The 16,981-nt window shown below is 43.1% G+C and overlaps 23 non-coding genes across 23 annotated transcripts; all 23 read right to left on the reverse strand.

Annotated features, from left to right (window-relative positions):
- Window positions 1-539: 539 nt before the first annotated feature.
- LOC135719561 (U4 spliceosomal RNA) lies at window positions 540-679 on the reverse strand. Its single transcript, XR_010521193.1, has one exon. It is a non-coding gene; the product is annotated as a U4 spliceosomal RNA (small nuclear RNA).
- An 883-nt stretch (window positions 680-1,562) lies between these two features.
- On the reverse strand, window positions 1,563-1,644 carry trnas-uga (transfer RNA serine (anticodon UGA)). Its single transcript has one exon. It is a non-coding gene; the product is annotated as a tRNA-Ser (tRNA).
- Window positions 1,645-2,276: 632 nt separating this feature from the next.
- trnak-uuu (transfer RNA lysine (anticodon UUU)) lies at window positions 2,277-2,349 on the reverse strand. The gene has a single exon. It is a non-coding gene; the product is annotated as a tRNA-Lys (tRNA).
- Window positions 2,350-2,956: 607 nt separating this feature from the next.
- On the reverse strand, window positions 2,957-3,097 carry LOC135719519 (U4 spliceosomal RNA). The gene has a single exon (XR_010521154.1). It is a non-coding gene; the product is annotated as a U4 spliceosomal RNA (small nuclear RNA).
- Window positions 3,098-3,977: 880 nt separating this feature from the next.
- On the reverse strand, window positions 3,978-4,059 carry trnas-uga (transfer RNA serine (anticodon UGA)). Its single transcript has one exon. It is a non-coding gene; the product is annotated as a tRNA-Ser (tRNA).
- Window positions 4,060-4,173: 114 nt separating this feature from the next.
- On the reverse strand, window positions 4,174-4,245 carry trnah-gug (transfer RNA histidin (anticodon GUG)). The gene has a single exon. It is a non-coding gene; the product is annotated as a tRNA-His (tRNA).
- Window positions 4,246-4,691: 446 nt separating this feature from the next.
- On the reverse strand, window positions 4,692-4,764 carry trnak-uuu (transfer RNA lysine (anticodon UUU)). Its single transcript has one exon. It is a non-coding gene; the product is annotated as a tRNA-Lys (tRNA).
- A 607-nt stretch (window positions 4,765-5,371) lies between these two features.
- On the reverse strand, window positions 5,372-5,512 carry LOC135719520 (U4 spliceosomal RNA). The gene has a single exon (XR_010521155.1). It is a non-coding gene; the product is annotated as a U4 spliceosomal RNA (small nuclear RNA).
- An 880-nt stretch (window positions 5,513-6,392) lies between these two features.
- trnas-uga (transfer RNA serine (anticodon UGA)) lies at window positions 6,393-6,474 on the reverse strand. The gene has a single exon. It is a non-coding gene; the product is annotated as a tRNA-Ser (tRNA).
- Window positions 6,475-6,588: 114 nt separating this feature from the next.
- trnah-gug (transfer RNA histidin (anticodon GUG)) lies at window positions 6,589-6,660 on the reverse strand. Its single transcript has one exon. It is a non-coding gene; the product is annotated as a tRNA-His (tRNA).
- A 446-nt stretch (window positions 6,661-7,106) lies between these two features.
- On the reverse strand, window positions 7,107-7,179 carry trnak-uuu (transfer RNA lysine (anticodon UUU)). Its single transcript has one exon. It is a non-coding gene; the product is annotated as a tRNA-Lys (tRNA).
- Window positions 7,180-7,786: 607 nt separating this feature from the next.
- Window positions 7,787-7,926, reverse strand: LOC135719558 (U4 spliceosomal RNA). Its single transcript, XR_010521191.1, has one exon. It is a non-coding gene; the product is annotated as a U4 spliceosomal RNA (small nuclear RNA).
- Window positions 7,927-11,195: 3,269 nt separating this feature from the next.
- Window positions 11,196-11,277, reverse strand: trnas-uga (transfer RNA serine (anticodon UGA)). The gene has a single exon. It is a non-coding gene; the product is annotated as a tRNA-Ser (tRNA).
- A 114-nt stretch (window positions 11,278-11,391) lies between these two features.
- On the reverse strand, window positions 11,392-11,463 carry trnah-gug (transfer RNA histidin (anticodon GUG)). Its single transcript has one exon. It is a non-coding gene; the product is annotated as a tRNA-His (tRNA).
- Window positions 11,464-11,909: 446 nt separating this feature from the next.
- trnak-uuu (transfer RNA lysine (anticodon UUU)) lies at window positions 11,910-11,982 on the reverse strand. Its single transcript has one exon. It is a non-coding gene; the product is annotated as a tRNA-Lys (tRNA).
- Window positions 11,983-12,589: 607 nt separating this feature from the next.
- On the reverse strand, window positions 12,590-12,730 carry LOC135719521 (U4 spliceosomal RNA). Its single transcript, XR_010521156.1, has one exon. It is a non-coding gene; the product is annotated as a U4 spliceosomal RNA (small nuclear RNA).
- An 880-nt stretch (window positions 12,731-13,610) lies between these two features.
- trnas-uga (transfer RNA serine (anticodon UGA)) lies at window positions 13,611-13,692 on the reverse strand. Its single transcript has one exon. It is a non-coding gene; the product is annotated as a tRNA-Ser (tRNA).
- Window positions 13,693-13,806: 114 nt separating this feature from the next.
- trnah-gug (transfer RNA histidin (anticodon GUG)) lies at window positions 13,807-13,878 on the reverse strand. The gene has a single exon. It is a non-coding gene; the product is annotated as a tRNA-His (tRNA).
- Window positions 13,879-14,324: 446 nt separating this feature from the next.
- Window positions 14,325-14,397, reverse strand: trnak-uuu (transfer RNA lysine (anticodon UUU)). Its single transcript has one exon. It is a non-coding gene; the product is annotated as a tRNA-Lys (tRNA).
- Window positions 14,398-15,004: 607 nt separating this feature from the next.
- On the reverse strand, window positions 15,005-15,145 carry LOC135719531 (U4 spliceosomal RNA). The gene has a single exon (XR_010521165.1). It is a non-coding gene; the product is annotated as a U4 spliceosomal RNA (small nuclear RNA).
- An 883-nt stretch (window positions 15,146-16,028) lies between these two features.
- trnas-uga (transfer RNA serine (anticodon UGA)) lies at window positions 16,029-16,110 on the reverse strand. Its single transcript has one exon. It is a non-coding gene; the product is annotated as a tRNA-Ser (tRNA).
- A 114-nt stretch (window positions 16,111-16,224) lies between these two features.
- On the reverse strand, window positions 16,225-16,296 carry trnah-gug (transfer RNA histidin (anticodon GUG)). The gene has a single exon. It is a non-coding gene; the product is annotated as a tRNA-His (tRNA).
- A 446-nt stretch (window positions 16,297-16,742) lies between these two features.
- On the reverse strand, window positions 16,743-16,815 carry trnak-uuu (transfer RNA lysine (anticodon UUU)). Its single transcript has one exon. It is a non-coding gene; the product is annotated as a tRNA-Lys (tRNA).
- Between the last annotated feature and the right edge of the window lie 166 nt (window positions 16,816-16,981).

A 16,981-nucleotide genomic window follows, 5' to 3' on the forward strand; every position in this document is an offset into this window, starting at 1 on the left:
TGGGATTTCTTTATCATGACCTGTTCATTACTCATTGGTCTGTGGACAGAGTCAATGTTACTAGAAGGCCAGAATGAGCCGGCACCTGCTTCAGTCTTCTAACATAGTACGTAAGAGCTCTTTAAGGGGAGAAGTCTTGCTTCAGCTTGAGACAGTCTTCTCTTGAGGAAAAAGCAGCCGTTCTCCAAAACGTCACCAGAGAGGCAGCGTTACTAAGCTGAAGGAAGTGTAGGTGTGTCTGCGTAACATGATGAACTGACTATTGAGGTGCACGAGATAAAGCACGTGTGACAAAAACGTGACCCTGCCTGTGAAAAGCCAGCTAAATCATTTTTATGATTTTCTCTTTTCTCCGCAAAATCATCACATATGACGTAGAGAACACTCTGTAAAAACATAACCTTAATATCTTTAACGTTGACTTCCACATTAAAGATTGAAATGAATGTGACACCAACGATTGGGATGGAACTTTGATTCCCCTAATCTCACTACTAACAACACTAGCAGACATCTTTCATTTACAACGACCTTGTAAGTCTCTTAAGAGACTGGCAAAATTGCCAAAGCTGACTGGATTTCAAGTCATCTTGGCGGGGTATTGGGTAAAGTTTTCAACCAGCAAAGATCACGCCTCGGATAAACCTCATAGGCTACGATATTGCCTCTGCGAAAGAATGACGGCAAAGGTCACGACCTTTCATGTGCACATACCTGGACGCTGGACGACATGGTGGTAATCAAGCTTTAAACTGAGATTAGACTTCAGATGCTGCTTTTAGAGCATGTTGTTTGTTTTTGACGAAAGTATATTGAGGAAAGGGTAAACGTTGCAGATGGAAAATAGGCAAGTGGGAATTGTTGACTTGAACCCTTAGAATACAATCGGTTACGGCTTGAAGAGATCATTTCATTATTTAAAGATAACAGGATTGATTAAGAGAATCTAGGTTCTTTTTATGTGGGGACAAACTCTTGTCCACACTCCAACACAGAAGGTGGCGATAATGCACCTTAAAGTTGGTGCTACTTGCCATTAAACGACGAAGAAGAAGAAGAAGAAGAAGGTGGTATGGCTTTGCTGTATGTTTTGCCTTTTCGACAGGTAAGAGATCTTCACCAGAGGTTTACTCATTATTCGCTGTCTATTAAGAAAAGCATGAGTGCAAAACATTTTTAAATGAATTAAGGACAACCAGCCGGGGCAGGGAATTATGGTAATTGTGAAAACAAAAGGGTGGGGCCTTAATCCTTAACATCTTAGAACATGGCTCAGGTTAGGATCAACTCGATTAGCCACAATGCACATCCTTTCTAAACAAAAACCTGTTCCAGCTCTTTTTTGGTTTCATGTTGTGCGAGCTGTTTATGGACAATATGACAACGGAAGCTGCATCACTTGACAACAGGGCTGCTTGTTGAACACACACAGGAGAAACTACGACAGGCTGCTTAGTTTTCCATCTGCAAATCCAATGGTAACAACTTGAGCAGCAGAAATACAGCACTTCGTGAGCTGGAACGACCAACAAGCGAAGCTCTGAAGCCAGGGAGCAGACACACGTAGTCGGCAGGGTTTGAACCTGCGCGGGGAGACCCCAATGGATTTCAAGTCCATCGCCTTAACCACTCGGCCACGACTACAACGAGTCATCCTTGCAAACCCTCTGGGCTTGTTGTGTGCTGAAAAGAACTTGTCGGTCAGTTAGGTACAAAAGGGTCAGCGTTGGGATGATCCACCCACATCCCTGGGTGGACTGCCGTGACCGGGATTCGAACCGGGGTTGCTGCGGCCACAACGCAGAGTACTAACCACTATACGATCACGGCGTGCCACCAGGCTCCGGCATGGCTGTGCCTCCAGGTTTGCCTGAGTGCGTCGGCCGGAAGGTGCTTGGCATACATTTTCTGAGGTCTCAATCAATTTTTTGTTTACTTTCATCTGCAAACCTTAAGCAAAATGTCTCTCAGGGGTGGTTTCCCGCACAGGGATTAGTTTAAGACAGGACTAGGCCTCAGTTTAATTAAGCAATACAACTAGTTTTAACAATCATGCCTTATTAAAAACATTACTTGTGTGCATTTCACGGCAAAGCAAAGGGCAATGGTGTCAGTGAAAGTTCTTTTCAGTTTGGACAGCTCTTACATTTATTTTAGTCGAGGACAAGTCATCCTCTGTCCGAGAAACCGCCCTTCAAAATCCAATACGTCCTCGAGGCCGACCCAAACGCCAAGGGGAGACGATCGCAGACGGCAGGACACAAACATGCACTCATCGCCCGAACAGGGACTTGAACCCTGGACCCTCAGATTAAAAGTCTGATGCTCTACCGACTGAGCTATCCGGGCTCATGTTTAAGTACCAGGGCATCACCTCTCATGCCTCCTACGGTCTGATAATGTTGGCAGACAAGGATTGGGATTTCTTTATCATGACCTGTTCATTACTCATTGGTCTGTGGACAGAGTCAATGTTACTAGAAGGCCAGAATGAGCCGGCACCTGCTTCAGTCTTCTAACAGAGTACGTAAGAGCTCTTTAAGGGGAGAAGTCTTGCTTCAGCTTGAGACAGTCTTCTCTTGAGGAAAAAGCAGCCGTTCTCCAAAACGTCACCAGAGAGGCAGCGTTACTAAGCTGAAGGAAGTGTAGGTGTGTCTGCGTAACATGATGAACTGACTATTGAGGTGCACGAGATAAAGCACGTGTGACAAAAACGTGACCCTGCCTGTGAAAAGCCAGCTAAATCATTTTTATGATTTTCTCTTTTCTCCGCAAAATCATCACATATGACGTAGAGAACACTCTGTAAAAACATAACCTTAATATCTTTAACGTTGACTTCCACATTAAAGATTGAAATGAATGTGACACCAACGATTGGGATGGAACTTTGATTCCCCTAATCTCACTACTAACAACACTAGCAGACATCTTTCATTTACAACGACCTTGTAAGTCTCTTAAGAGACTGGCAAAAATTGCCAAAGCTGACTGTATTTCAAGTCATCCTGGCGGGGTATTGGGTAAAGTTTTCAACCAGCAAAGATCACGCCTCGGATAAACCTCATAGGCTACGATATTGCCTCTGCGAAAGAATGACGGCAAAGGTCACGACCTTTCATGTGCACATACCTGGACGCTGGACGACATGGTGGTAATCAAGCTTTAAACTGAGATTAGACTTCAGATGCTGCTTTTAGAGCATGTTGTTTGTTTTTGACGAAAGTATATTGAGGAAAGGGTAAACGTTGCAGATGGAAAATAGGCAAGTGGGAATTGTTGACTTGAACCCTTAGAATACAATCGGTTATGGCTTGAAGAGATCATTTCATTATTTGAAGATAACAGGATTGATTAAGAGAATCTAGGTTCTTTTTATGTGGGGACAAACTCTCGTCCACACTCCAACACAGAAGGTGGCGATAATGCACCTTAAAGTTGGTGCTACTTGCCATTAAACGACGAAGAAGAAGAAGAAGAAGGTGGTATGGCTTTGCTGTATGTTTTGCCTTTTCGACAGGTAAGAGATCTTCACCAGAGGTTTACTCATTATTCGCTGTCTATTAGGAAAAGCATGAGTGCAAAACATTTTTAAATGAATTAAGGACAACAAGCAGGGGCAGGGAATTATGGTAATTGTGAAAACAAAAGGGTGGGGCCTTAATCCTTAACATCTTAGAACATGGCTCAGGTTAGGATCAACTCGATTAGCCACAATGCACATCCTTTCTAAACAAAAACCTGTTCCAGCTCTTTTTTGGTTTCATGTTGTGCGAGCTGTTTATGGACAATATGACAACGGAAGCTGCATCACTTGACAACAGGGCTGCTTGTTGAACACACACAGGAGAAACTACGACAGGCTGCTTAGTTTTCCATCCGCAAATCCAATGGTAACAACTTGAGCAGCAGAAATACAGCACTTCGTGAGCTGGAACGACCAACAAGCGAAGCTCTGAAGCCAGGGAGCAGACACACGTAGTCGGCAGGGTTTGAACCTGCGCGGGGAGACCCCAATGGATTTCAAGTCCATCGCCTTAACCACTCGGCCACGACTACAACGAGTCATCCTTGCAAACCCTCTGGGCTTGTTGTGTGCTGAAAAGAACTTGTCGGTCAGTTAGGTACAAAAGGGTCAGCGTTGGGATGATCCACCCACATCCCTGGGTGGACTGCCGTGACCCGGAATCGAACCGGGGTTGCTGCGGCCACAACGCAGAGTACTAACCACTATACGATCACGGCGTGCCACCAGGCTCCGGCATGGCTGTGCCTCCAGGTTTGCCTGAGTGCGTCAACCGGAAGGTGCTTGGCATTCATTTTCTGAGGTCTCAATCAATTTTTTGTTTACTTTCATCTGCAAACCTTAAGCAAAATGTCTCTCAGGGGTGGTTTCCCGCACAGGGATTAGTTTAAGACAGGACTAGGCCTCAGTTTAATTAAGCAATACAACTAGTTTTAACAATCATGCCTTATTAAAAACATTACTTGTGTGCATTTCACGGCAAAGCAAAGGGCAATGGTGTCAGTGAAAGTTCTTTTCAGTTTGGACAGCTCTTACATTTATTTTAGTCGAGGACAAGTCATCCTCTGTCCGAGAAACCGCCCTTCAAAATCCAATACGTCCTCGAGGCCGACCCAAACGCCAAGGGGAGACGATCGCAGACGGCAGGACACAAACATGCACTCATCGCCCGAACAGGGACTTGAACCCTGGACCCTCAGATTAAAAGTCTGATGCTCTACCGACTGAGCTATCCGGGCTCATGCTTCAGTACCAGGGCATCACCTCTCATGCCTCCTACGGTCTGATAATGTTGGCAGACAAGGATTGGGATTTCTTTATCATGACCTGTTCATTACTCATTGGTCTGTGGACAGAGTAAATGTTACTAGAAGGCCAGAATGAGCCGGCACCTGCTTCAGTCTTCTAACAGAGTACGTAAGAGCTCTTTAAGGGGAGAAGTCTTGCTTCAGCTTGAGACAGTCTTCTCTTGAGGAAAAAGCAGCCGTTCTCCAAAACGTCACCAGAGAGGCAGCGTTACTAAGCTGAAGGAAGTGTAGGTGTGTCTGCGTAACATGATGAACTGACTATTGAGGTGCACGAGATAAAGCACGTGTGACAAAAACGTGACCCTGCCTGTAAAAAGCCAGCTAAATCATTTTTATGATTTTCTCTTTTCTCCGCAAAATCATCACATATGACGTAGAGAACACTCTGTAAAAACATAACCTTAATATCTTTAACGTTGACTTCCACATTAAAGATTGAAATGAATGTGACACCAACGATTGGGATGGAACTTTGATTCCCCTAATCTCACTACTAACAACACTAGCAGACATCTTTCATTTACAACGACCTTGTAAGTCTCTTAAGAGACTGGCAAAAATTGCCAAAGCTGACTGTATTTCAAGTCATCCTGGCGGGGTATTGGGTAAAGTTTTCAACCAGCAAAGATCACGCCTCGGATAAACCTCATAGGCTACGATATTGCCTCTGCGAAAGAATGACGGCAAAGGTCACGACCTTTCATGTGCACATACCTGGACGCTGGACGACATGGTGGTAATCAAGCTTTAAACTGAGATTAGACTTCAGATGCTGCTTTAAGAGCATGTTGTTTGTTTTTGACGAAAGTATATTGAGGAAAGGGTAAACGTTGCAGATGGAAAATAGGCAAGTGGGAATTGTTGACTTGAACCCTTAGAATACAATCGGTTACGGCTTGAAGAGATCATTTCATTATTTAAAGATAACAGGATTGATTAAGAGAATCTAGGTTCTTTTTATGTGGGGACAAACTCTTGTCCACACTCCAACACAGAAGGTGGCGATAATGCACCTTAAAGTTGGTGCTACTTGCCATTAAACGACGAAGAAGAAGAAGAAGAAGGTGGTATGGCTTTGCTGTATGTTTTGCCTTTTCGACAGGTAAGAGATCTTCACCAGAGGTTTACTCATTATTCGCTGTCTATTAGGAAAAGCATGAGTGCAAAACATTTTTAAATGAATTAAGGACAACAAGCCGGGGCAGGGAATTATGGTAATTGTGAAAACAAGAGGGTGGGGCCTTAATCCTTAACATCTTAGAACATGGCTCAGGTTAGGATCAACTCGATTAGCCACAATGCACATCCTTTCTAAACAAAAACCTGTTCCAGCTCTTTTTAGGTTTCATGTTGTGCGAGCTGTTTATGGACAATATGACAACGGAAGCTGCATCACTTGACAACAGGGCTGCTTGTTGAACACACACAGGAGAAACTACGACAGGCTGCTTAGTTTTCCATCCGCAAATCCAATGGTAACAACTTGAGCAGCAGAAATACAGCACTTCGTGAGCTGGAACGACCAACAAGCAAAGCTCTGAAGCCAGGGAGCAGACACACGTAGTCGGCAGGGTTTGAACCTGCGCGGGGAGACCCCAATGGATTTCAAGTCCATCGCCTTAACCACTCGGCCACGACTACAACGAGTCATCCTTGCAAACCCTCTGGGCTTGTTGTGTGCTGAAAAGAACTTGTCGGTCAGTTAGGTACAAAAGGGTCAGCGTTGGGATGATCCACCCACATCCCTGGGTGGACTGCCGTGACCCGGATTCGAACCGGGGTTGCTGCGGCCACAACGCAGAGTACTAACCACTATACGATCACGGCGTGCCCCCAGGCTCCGGCATGGCTGTGCCTCCAGGTTTGACTGAGTGCGTCGGCCGGAAGGTGCTTGGCATTCATTTTCTGAGGTCTCAATCAATTTTTTGTTTACTTTCATCTGCAAACCTTAAGCAAAATGTCTCTCAGGGGTGGTTTCCCGCACAGGGATTAGTTTAAGACAGGACTAGGCCTCAGTTTAATTAAGCAATACAACTAGTTTTAACAATCATGCCTTATTAAAAACATTACTTGTGTGCATTTCACGGCAAAGCAAAGGGCAATGGTGTCAGTGAAAGTTCTTTTCAGTTTGGACAGCTCTTACATTTATTTTAGTCGAGGACATGTCATCCTCTGTCCGAGAAACCGCCCTTCAAAATACAATACGTTCTCGAGGCCGACCCAAACGCCAAGGGGAGAGGATCGCAGACGGCAGGACACAAACATGCACTCATCGCCCGAACAGGGACTTGAACCCTGGACCCTCAGATTAAAAGTCTGATGCTCTACCGACTGGGCTATCCGGGCTCATGCTTCAGTACCAGGGCATCACCTCTCATGCCTCCTACGGTCTGATAATGTTGGCAGACAAGGATTGGGATTTCTTTATCATGACCTGTTCATTACTCATTGGTCTGTGGACAGAGTAAATGTTACTAGAAGGCCAGAATGAGCCGGCACCTGCTTCAGTCTTCTAACAGAGTACGTAAGAGCTCTTTAAGGGGAGAAGTCTTGCTTCAGCTTGAGACAGTCTTCTCTTGAGGAAAAAGCAGCCGTTCTCCAAAACGTCACCAGAGAGGCAGCGTTACTAAGCTGAAGGAAGTGTAGGTGTGTCTGCGTAACATGATGAACTGACTATTGAGGTGCACGAGATAAAGCACGTGTGACAAAAAGGTGACCCTGCCTGTGAAAAGCCAGCTAAATCATTTTTATGATTTTCTCTTTTCTCCGCAAAATCATCACATATGACGTAGAGAACACTCTGTAAAAACATAACCTTAATATCTTTAACGTTGACTTCCACATTAAAGATTGAAATGAATGTGACACCAACGATTGGGATGGAACTTTGATTCCCCTAATCTCACTACTAACAACACTAGCAGACATCTTTCATTTACAACGACCTTGTAAGTCTCTTAAGAGACTGGCAAAATTGCCAAAGCTGACTGTATTTCAAGTCATCTTGGCGGGGTATTGGGTAAAGTTTTCAACCAGCAAAGATCACGCCTCGGATAAACCTCATAGGCTACGATATTGCCTCTGCGAAAGAATGACGGCAAAGGTCACGACCTTTCATGTGCACATACCTGGACGCTGGACGACATGGTGGTAATCAAGCTTTAAACTGAGATTAGACTTCAGGGGTGTATTCCAGAAAGCTGGTTATGTGGCTTACCCGGGTAAGTTTAGGAGTAAGTAAGCGGATAACCTCTGCTTTCGGTTCCAAAAACGGAGGTAACTTTCGGGTTATGTAAGTAACCATAGCAACTGACTCTCTGAAGATAACCTGCTCCGGAGCAGGTTATGTTGCAGGGTAAGTTCATTTTAGTTAATAAAACGAGGCTTCGGAGGAAGTCTGCGCATGCGTGCACTTATGACGAGCGTACAGCGGGCGTGGAAGCATATATTTTGCATAATATTACAATGTTAAAGCATTTATTTTATTTTATTATATTTACAGTCGCGAATATTTATTGCTGTCTTAAAAAATGTGTGATATGAATTTTTTTTAAAGAAACTATTTTTTTAATAACATGGATTGTTATTGGTGATTGGACTAATTACTATAAATTTTATTATTAATTAAATTTAATTAAAAATTTATTCATATTTGTGTTCGGACTAAATACTATACATTTAATCATGTTCATTAGTAATATATCTCCAAATATCAGTGGATGTATGAAACATAATTCCATCAGTTAATTAATGTTAACAATAAAGTACATTTCCATATCAATTTTGTCAATTCATAAATAACCTCATCTTTCACTTACTAGATAATTTGAGATGAATCTAAAGTTATAATAAATGTGTGTGCAAATACATTGTCATTAATGAATCTTAACCTATGTTACTTAAGTGACAATGTGGCAATGTTACAGTAAATGGATATAACAAATAGAAACACATGATGCCTATCATAATAATAATTACTGAGGGATAGAAGTTACCCCTGCCTGCAGTCTCTGATAGGCATGTGCATCTGACCTGGCCCACAGAATGACACCCATGAAGCACAGGCATGATTTAACACTGACCCACATAGTGACACAGGTGAAGCACAGACTTCATTAGGTGAAACACCATTGAATCACAGACATGGCATAGTGGTCAGAGATTTTCTATTATATCAGTTAGAATCATGTACACAATGAAATGAAATTATAAATATATATTTCATAGTATAATATTTATTTCTTAAACATGCACTTCAGATCCTTAGCCCTCTCTCTACATTTGATCTATAGTTGGTGTTTTTCTAAATCACCTTTATTTCTTTAAAATTGACCTTTTGTAGCTGCTTTCCTGAGCTATCATTTTTGAGCAAAGGGAAATTGAGATATTTGCATATATTAGATGATACAGGACATATATTACAACATGTTACTATTGACACTAATGTAACATTTCTATTCTCCAATTCTGTCACAGCAGATCCTAATCGTCCAATGCAAATGAATGATCATTCTTAGTGTAGTGTAATGAAAAGCATTACACAACATTATTGAAAATCTGTAAGGACTGTAAGGAAGCTTTACAATTAAAAGAGGGTGCATTAATCTATCAGTCTAATCAGCTATCAGTAAATGTTAAAAAAGATGGTGACACAGTGTCATACAAGGAAATTCCTAAAACTAAACAGGGTCACCCAAAGGAGCAGAAGTAAAATAAGTACAATATAGTGAATATTATCATAGTGCATTTTATGCCTACACAATACAATCATATCTAAAAAAAAAAAAAACTTTAAATAAGCCTTATGATGTATTTGCACTTTATGTGCCACAACTCTTATGAAATTAACCATGGTTTTATTGGTGTATAGTTGTAGTAACCATGTTTTTTTTGTGCATTGATTACTATCAGCAGAACCATGGTTTTACTACACTAACCATCGTTTAACTATGTTTTTTTGAAAACCATGGTTATTTTGTGGTTACCATGGTTTTACTGTAACCATGTTTTTTACTGTAGTAAAACCATTGTTACTTTTCACAGGGGAAAATATATTCATAATTCATATGTTTACAATCATATATAAAATCTATGATTATTTTGACTATATTAATTATTTTAGATTGTTTTAGATTATTTTAAATAAAATTGTGTGTATTTTCGTTGAGACACATATAATATTGGACTTAAATGGGGTAAAATGGGTTCGTATTAATTATTTAATTAATTAATTTGATCTGTTTTGTAATCACGCACTTCTAAGCCGATTATAAAACGTTGATTTTGCCAGAAAATATTAGTTTATAATGTTATTTCTCATTTAAAAACTTTTAAGTTCTCTGACGTTTCCATGGTGACTCGTGAAATCTGCGATCCATTGACAATGCCTTTATGTTGTTACCGTGAGCGCGCGTTAACTCTGGGTTACTTTCAGCGAGTTGATTGACCTAACTCTTAAACTGTGTTTTGGAACCGACATACCCCGAGTAAGCAAGTTTGGGGTTGATCAACCCAAAGTTCGGGGTTAATCTGATGGTAAGTTAACCCTGCTTTCTGGAATACACCCCAGATGCTGCTTTTAGAGCATGTTGTTTGTTTTTGACGAAAGTATATTGAGGAAAGGGTAAACGTTGCAGATGGAAAATAAGCAAGTGGGAATTGTTGACTTGAACCCTTAGAATACAATCGGTTACGGCTTGAAGAGATCATTTCATTATTTAAAGATAACAGGATTGATTAAGAGAATCTAGGTTCTTTTTATGTGGGGACAAACTCTTGTCCACACTCCAACACAGAAGGTGGCGATAATGCACCTTAAAGTTGGTGCTACTTGCCATTAAACGACGAAGAAGAAGAAGAAGAAGAAGGTGGTATGGCTTTGCTGTATGTTTTGCCTTTTCGACAGGTAAGAGATCTTCACCAGAGGTTTACTCATTATTCGCTGTCTATTAGGAAAAGCATGAGTGCAAAACATTTTTAAATGAATTAAGGACAACAAGCCGGGGCAGGGAATTATGGTAATTGTGAAAACAAAAGGGTGGGGCCTTAATCCTTAACATCTTAGAACATGGCTCAGGTTAGGATCAACTCGATTAGCCACAATGCACATCCTTTCTAAACAAAAACCTGTTCCAGCTCTTTTTTGGTTTCATGTTGTGCGAGCTGTTTATGGACAATATGACAACGGAAGCTGCATCACTTGACAACAGGGCTGCTTGTTGAACACACACAGGAGAAACTACGACAGGCTGCTTAGTTTTCCATCCGCAAATCCAATGGTAACAACTTGAGCAGCAGAAATACAGCACTTCGTGAGCTGGAACGACCAACAAGCGAAGCTCTGAAGCCAGGGAGCAGACACACATAGTCGGCAGGGTTTGAACCTGCGCGGGGAGACCCCAATGGATTTCAAGTCCATCGCCTTAACCACTCGGCCACGACTACAACGAGTCATCCTTGCAAACCCTCTGGGCTTGTTGTGTGCTGAAAAGAACTTGTCGGTCAGTTAGGTACAAAAGGGTCAGCGTTGGGATGATCCACCCACATCCCTGGGTGGACTGCCGTGACCCGGAATTGAACCGGGGTTGCTGCGGCCACAACGCAGAGTACTAACCACTATACGATCACGGCGTGCCACCAGGCTCCGGCATGGCTGTGCCTCCAGGTTTGCCTGAGTGCGTCAACCGGAAGGTGCTTGGCATTCATTTTCTGAGGTCTCAATCAATTTTTTGTTTACTTTCATCTGCAAACCTTAAGCAAAATGTCTCTCAGGGGTGGTTTCCCGCACAGGGATTAGTTTAAGACAGGACTAGGCCTCAGTTTAATTAAGCAATACAACTAGTTTTAACAATCATGCCTTATTAAAAACATTACTTGTGTGCATTTCACGGCAAAGCAAAGGGCAATGGTGTCAGTGAAAGTTCTTTTCAGTTTGGACAGCTCTTACATTTATTTTAGTCGAGGACAAGTCATCCTCTGTCCGAGAAACCGCCCTTCAAAATCCAATACGTCCTCGAGGCCGACCCAAACGCCAAGGGGAGACGATCGCAGACGGCAGGACACAAACATGCACTCATCGCCCGAACAGGGACTTGAACCCTGGACCCTCAGATTAAAAGTCTGATGCTCTACCGACTGAGCTATCCGGGCTCATGCTTCAGTACCAGGGCATCACCTCTCATGCCTCCTACGGTCTGATAATGTTGGCAGACAAGGATTGGGATTTCTTTATCATGACCTGTTCATTACTCATTGGTCTGTGGACAGAGTAAATGTTACTAGAAGGCCAGAATGAGCCGGCACCTGCTTCAGTCTTCTAACAGAGTACGTAAGAGCTCTTTAAGGGGAGAAGTCTTGCTTCAGCTTGAGACAGTCTTCTCTTGAGGAAAAAGCAGCCGTTCTCCAAAACGTCACCAGAGAGGCAGCGTTACTAAGCTGAAGGAAGTGTAGGTGTGTCTGCGTAACATGATGAACTGACTATTGAGGTGCACGAGATAAAGCACGTGTGACAAAAACGTGACCCTGCCTGTAAAAAGCCAGCTAAATCATTTTTATGATTTTCTCTTTTCTCCGCAAAATCATCACATATGACGTAGAGAACACTCTGTAAAAACATAACCTTAATATCTTTAACGTTGACTTCCACATTAAAGATTGAAATGAATGTGACACCAACGATTGGGATGGAACTTTGATTCCCCTAATCTCACTACTAACAACACTAGCAGACATCTTTCATTTACAACGACCTTGTAAGTCTCTTAAGAGACTGGCAAAAATTGCCAAAGCTGACTGTATTTCAAGTCATCCTGGCGGGGTATTGGGTAAAGTTTTCAACCAGCAAAGATCACGCCTCGGATAAACCTCATAGGCTACGATATTGCCTCTGCGAAAGAATGACGGCAAAGGTCACGACCTTTCATGTGCACATACCTGGACGCTGGACGACATGGTGGTAATCAAGCTTTAAACTGAGATTAGACTTCAGATGCTGCTTTAAGAGCATGTTGTTTGTTTTTGACGAAAGTATATTGAGGAAAGGGTAAACGTTGCAGATGGAAAATAGGCAAGTGGGAATTGTTGACTTGAACCCTTAGAATACAATCGGTTACGGCTTGAAGAGATCATTTCATTATTTAAAGATAACAGGATTGATTAAGAGAATCTAGGTTCTTTTTATGTGGGGACAAACTCTTGTCCACACTCCAACACAGAAGGTGGCGATAATGCACCTTAAAGTTGGTGCTACTTGCCATTAAACGACGAAGAAGAAGAAGAAGAAGGTGGTATGGCTTTGCTGTATGTTTTGCCTTTTCGACAGGTAAGAGATCTTCACCAGAGGTTTACTCATTATTCGCTGTCTATTAGGAAAAGCATGAGTGCAAAACATTTTTAAATGAATTAAGGACAACAAGCCGGGGCAGGGAATTATGGTAATTGTGAAAACAAGAGGGTGGGGCCTTAATCCTTAACATCTTAGAACATGGCTCAGGTTAGGATCAACTCGATTAGCCACAATGCACATCCTTTCTAAACAAAAACCTGTTCCAGCTCTTTTTAGGTTTCATGTTGTGCGAGCTGTTTATGGACAATATGACAACGGAAGCTGCATCACTTGACAACAGGGCTGCTTGTTGAACACACACAGGAGAAACTACGACAGGCTGCTTAGTTTTCCATCCGCAAATCCAATGGTAACAACTTGAGCAGCAGAAATACAGCACTTCGTGAGCTGGAACGACCAACAAGCAAAGCTCTGAAGCCAGGGAGCAGACACACGTAGTCGGCAGGGTTTGAACCTGCGCGGGGAGACCCCAATGGATTTCAAGTCCATCGCCTTAACCACTCGGCCACGACTACAACGAGTCATCCTTGCAAACCCTCTGGGCTTGTTGTGTGCTGAAAAGAACTTGTCGGTCAGTTAGGTACAAAAGGGTCAGCGTTGGGATGATCCACCCACATCCCTGGGTGGACTGCCGTGACCCGGATTCGAACCGGGGTTGCTGCGGCCACAACGCAGAGTACTAACCACTATACGATCACGGCGTGCCCCCAGGCTCCGGCATGGCTGTGCCTCCAGGTTTGACTGAGTGCGTCGGCCGGAAGGTGCTTGGCATTCATTTTCTGAGGTCTCAATCAATTTTTTGTTTACTTTCATCTGCAAACCTTAAGCAAAATGTCTCTCAGGGGTGGTTTCCCGCACAGGGATTAGTTTAAGACAGGACTAGGCCTCAGTTTAATTAAGCAATACAACTAGTTTTAACAATCATGCCTTATTAAAAACATTACTTGTGTGCATTTCATGGCAAAGCAAAGGGCAATGGTGTCAGTGAAAGTTCTTTTCAGTTTGGACAGCTCTTACATTTATTTTAGTCGAGGACAAGTCATCCTCTGTCCGAGAAACCGCCCTTCAAAATCCAATACGTCCTCAAGGCCGACCCAAACACCAAGGGGAGACGATCGCAGACGGCAGGACACAAACATGCACTCATCGCCCGAACAGGGACTTGAACCCTGGACCCTCAGATTAAAAGTCTGATGCTCTACCGACTGAGCTATCCGGGCTCATGCTTCAGTACCAGGGCATCACCTCTCATGCCTCCTACGGTCTGATAATGTTGGCAGACAAGGATTGGGATTTCTTTATCATGACCTGTTCATTACTCATTGGTCTGTGGACAGAGTAAATGTTACTAGAAGGCCAGAATGAGCCGGCACCTGCTTCAGTCTTCTAACAGAGTACGTAAGAGCTCTTTAAGGGGAGAAGTCTTGCTTCAGCTTGAGACAGTCTTCTCTTGAGGAAAAAGCAGCCGTTCTCCAAAACGTCACCAGAGAGGCAGCGTTACTAAGCTGAAGGAAGTGTAGGTGTGTCTGCGTAACATGATGAACTGACTATTGAGGTGCACGAGATAAAGCACGTGTGACAAAAACGTGACCCTGCCTGTGAAAAGCCAGCTAAATCATTTTTATGATTTTCTCTTTTCTCCGCAAAATCATCACATATGACGTAGAGAACACTCTGTAAAAACATAACCTTAATATCTTTAACGTTGACTTCCACATTAAAGATTGAAATGAATGTGACACCAACGATTGGGATGGAACTTTGATTCCCCTAATCGCACTACTAACAACACTAGCAGACATCTTTCATTTACAACGACCTTGTAAGTCTCTTAAGAGACTGGCAAAAATTGCCAAAGCTGACTGTATTTCAAGTCATCCTGGCGGGGTATTGGATAAAGTTTTCAACCAGCAAAGATCACGCCTCGGATAAACCTCATAGGCTACGATATTGCCTCTGCGAAAGAATGACTGCAAAGGTCACGACCTTTCATGTGCACATACCTGGACGCTGGACGACATGGTGGTAATCAAGCTTTAAACTGAGATTAGACTTCAGATGCTGCTTTTAGAGCATGTTGTTTGTTTTTGACGAAAGTATATTGAGGAAAGGGTAAACGTTGCAGATGGAAAATAGGCAAGTGGGAATTGTTGACTTGAACCCTTAGAATACAATCGGTTACGGCTTGAAGAGATCATTTCATTATTTAAAGATAACAGGATTGATTAAGAGAATCTAGGTTCTTTTTATGTGGGGACAAACTCTTGTCCACACTCCAACACAGAAGGTGGCGATAATGCACCTTAAAGTTGGTGCTACTTGCCATTAAACGACGAAGAAGAAGAAGAAGAAGAAGGTGGTATGGCTTTGCTGTATGTTTTGCCTTTTCGACAGGTAAGAGATCTTCACCAGAGGTTTACTCATTATTCGCTGTCTATTAGGAAAAGCATGAGTGCAAAACATTTTTAAATGAATTAAGGACAACAAGCCGGGGCAGGGAATTATGGTAATTGTGAAAACAAAAGGGTGGGGCCTTAATCCTTAACATCTTAGAACATGGCTCAGGTTAGGATCAACTCAATTAGCCACAATGCACATCCTTTCTAAACAAAAACCTGTTCCAGCTCTTTTTTGGTTTCATGTTGTGCGAGCTGTTTATGGACAATATGACAACGGAAGCTGCATCACTTGACAACAGGGCTGCTTGTTGAACACACACAGGAGAAACTACGACAGGCTGCTTAGTTTTCCATCCGCAAATCCAATGGTAACAACTTGAGCAGCAGAAATACAGCACTTCGTGAGCTGGAACGACCAACAAGCGAAGCTCTGAAGCCAGGGAGCAGACACACATAGTCGGCAGGGTTTGAACCTGCGCGGGGAGACCCCAATGGATTTCAAGTCCATCGCCTTAACCACTCGGCCACGACTACAACGAGTCATCCTTGCAAACCCTCTGGGCTTGTTGTGTGCTGAAAAGAACTTGTCGGTCAGTTAGGTACAAAAGGGTCAGCGTTGGGATGATCCACCCACATCCCTGGGTGGACTGCCGTGACCCGGAATCGAACCGGGGTTGCTGCGGCCACAACGCAGAGTACTAACCACTATACGATCACGGCGTGCCACCAGGCTCCGGCATGGCTGTGCCTCCAGGTTTGCCTGAGTGCGTCGGCCGGAAGGTGCTTGGCATTCATTTTCTGAGGTCTCAATCAATTTTTTGTTTACTTTCATCTGCAAACCTTAAGCAAAATGTCTCTCAGGGGTGGTTTCCCGCACAGGGATTAGTTTAAGACAGGACTAGGCCTCAGTTTAATTAAGCAATACAACTAGTTTTAACAATCATGCCTTATTAAAAACATTACTTGTGTGCATTTCACGGCAAAGCAAAGGGCAATGGTGTCAGTGAAAGTTCTTTTCAGTTTGGACAGCTCTTACATTTATTTTAGTCGAGGACAAGTCATCCTCTGTCCGAGAAACCGCCCTTCAAAATACAATACGTTCTCGAGGCCGACCCAAACGCCAAGGGGAGACGATCGCAGACGGCAGGACACAAACATGCACTCATCGCCCGAACAGGGACTTGAACCCTGGACCCTCAGATTAAAAGTCTGATGCTCTACCGACTGGGCTATCCGGGCTCATGCTTCAGTACCAGGGCATCACCTCTCATGCCTCCTACGGTCTGATAATGTTGGCAGACAAGGATTGGGATTTCTTTATCATGACCTGTTCATTACTCATTGGTCTGTGGACAGAGTAAATGTTACTAGAAGGCCAGAATGAGCCGGCACCTGCTTCAGTCTT

Source organism: Paramisgurnus dabryanus, chromosome 14 (genome assembly GCF_030506205.2).
Source record: "Paramisgurnus dabryanus chromosome 14, PD_genome_1.1, whole genome shotgun sequence".
NCBI lineage: Eukaryota > Metazoa > Chordata > Actinopteri > Cypriniformes > Cobitidae > Paramisgurnus > Paramisgurnus dabryanus.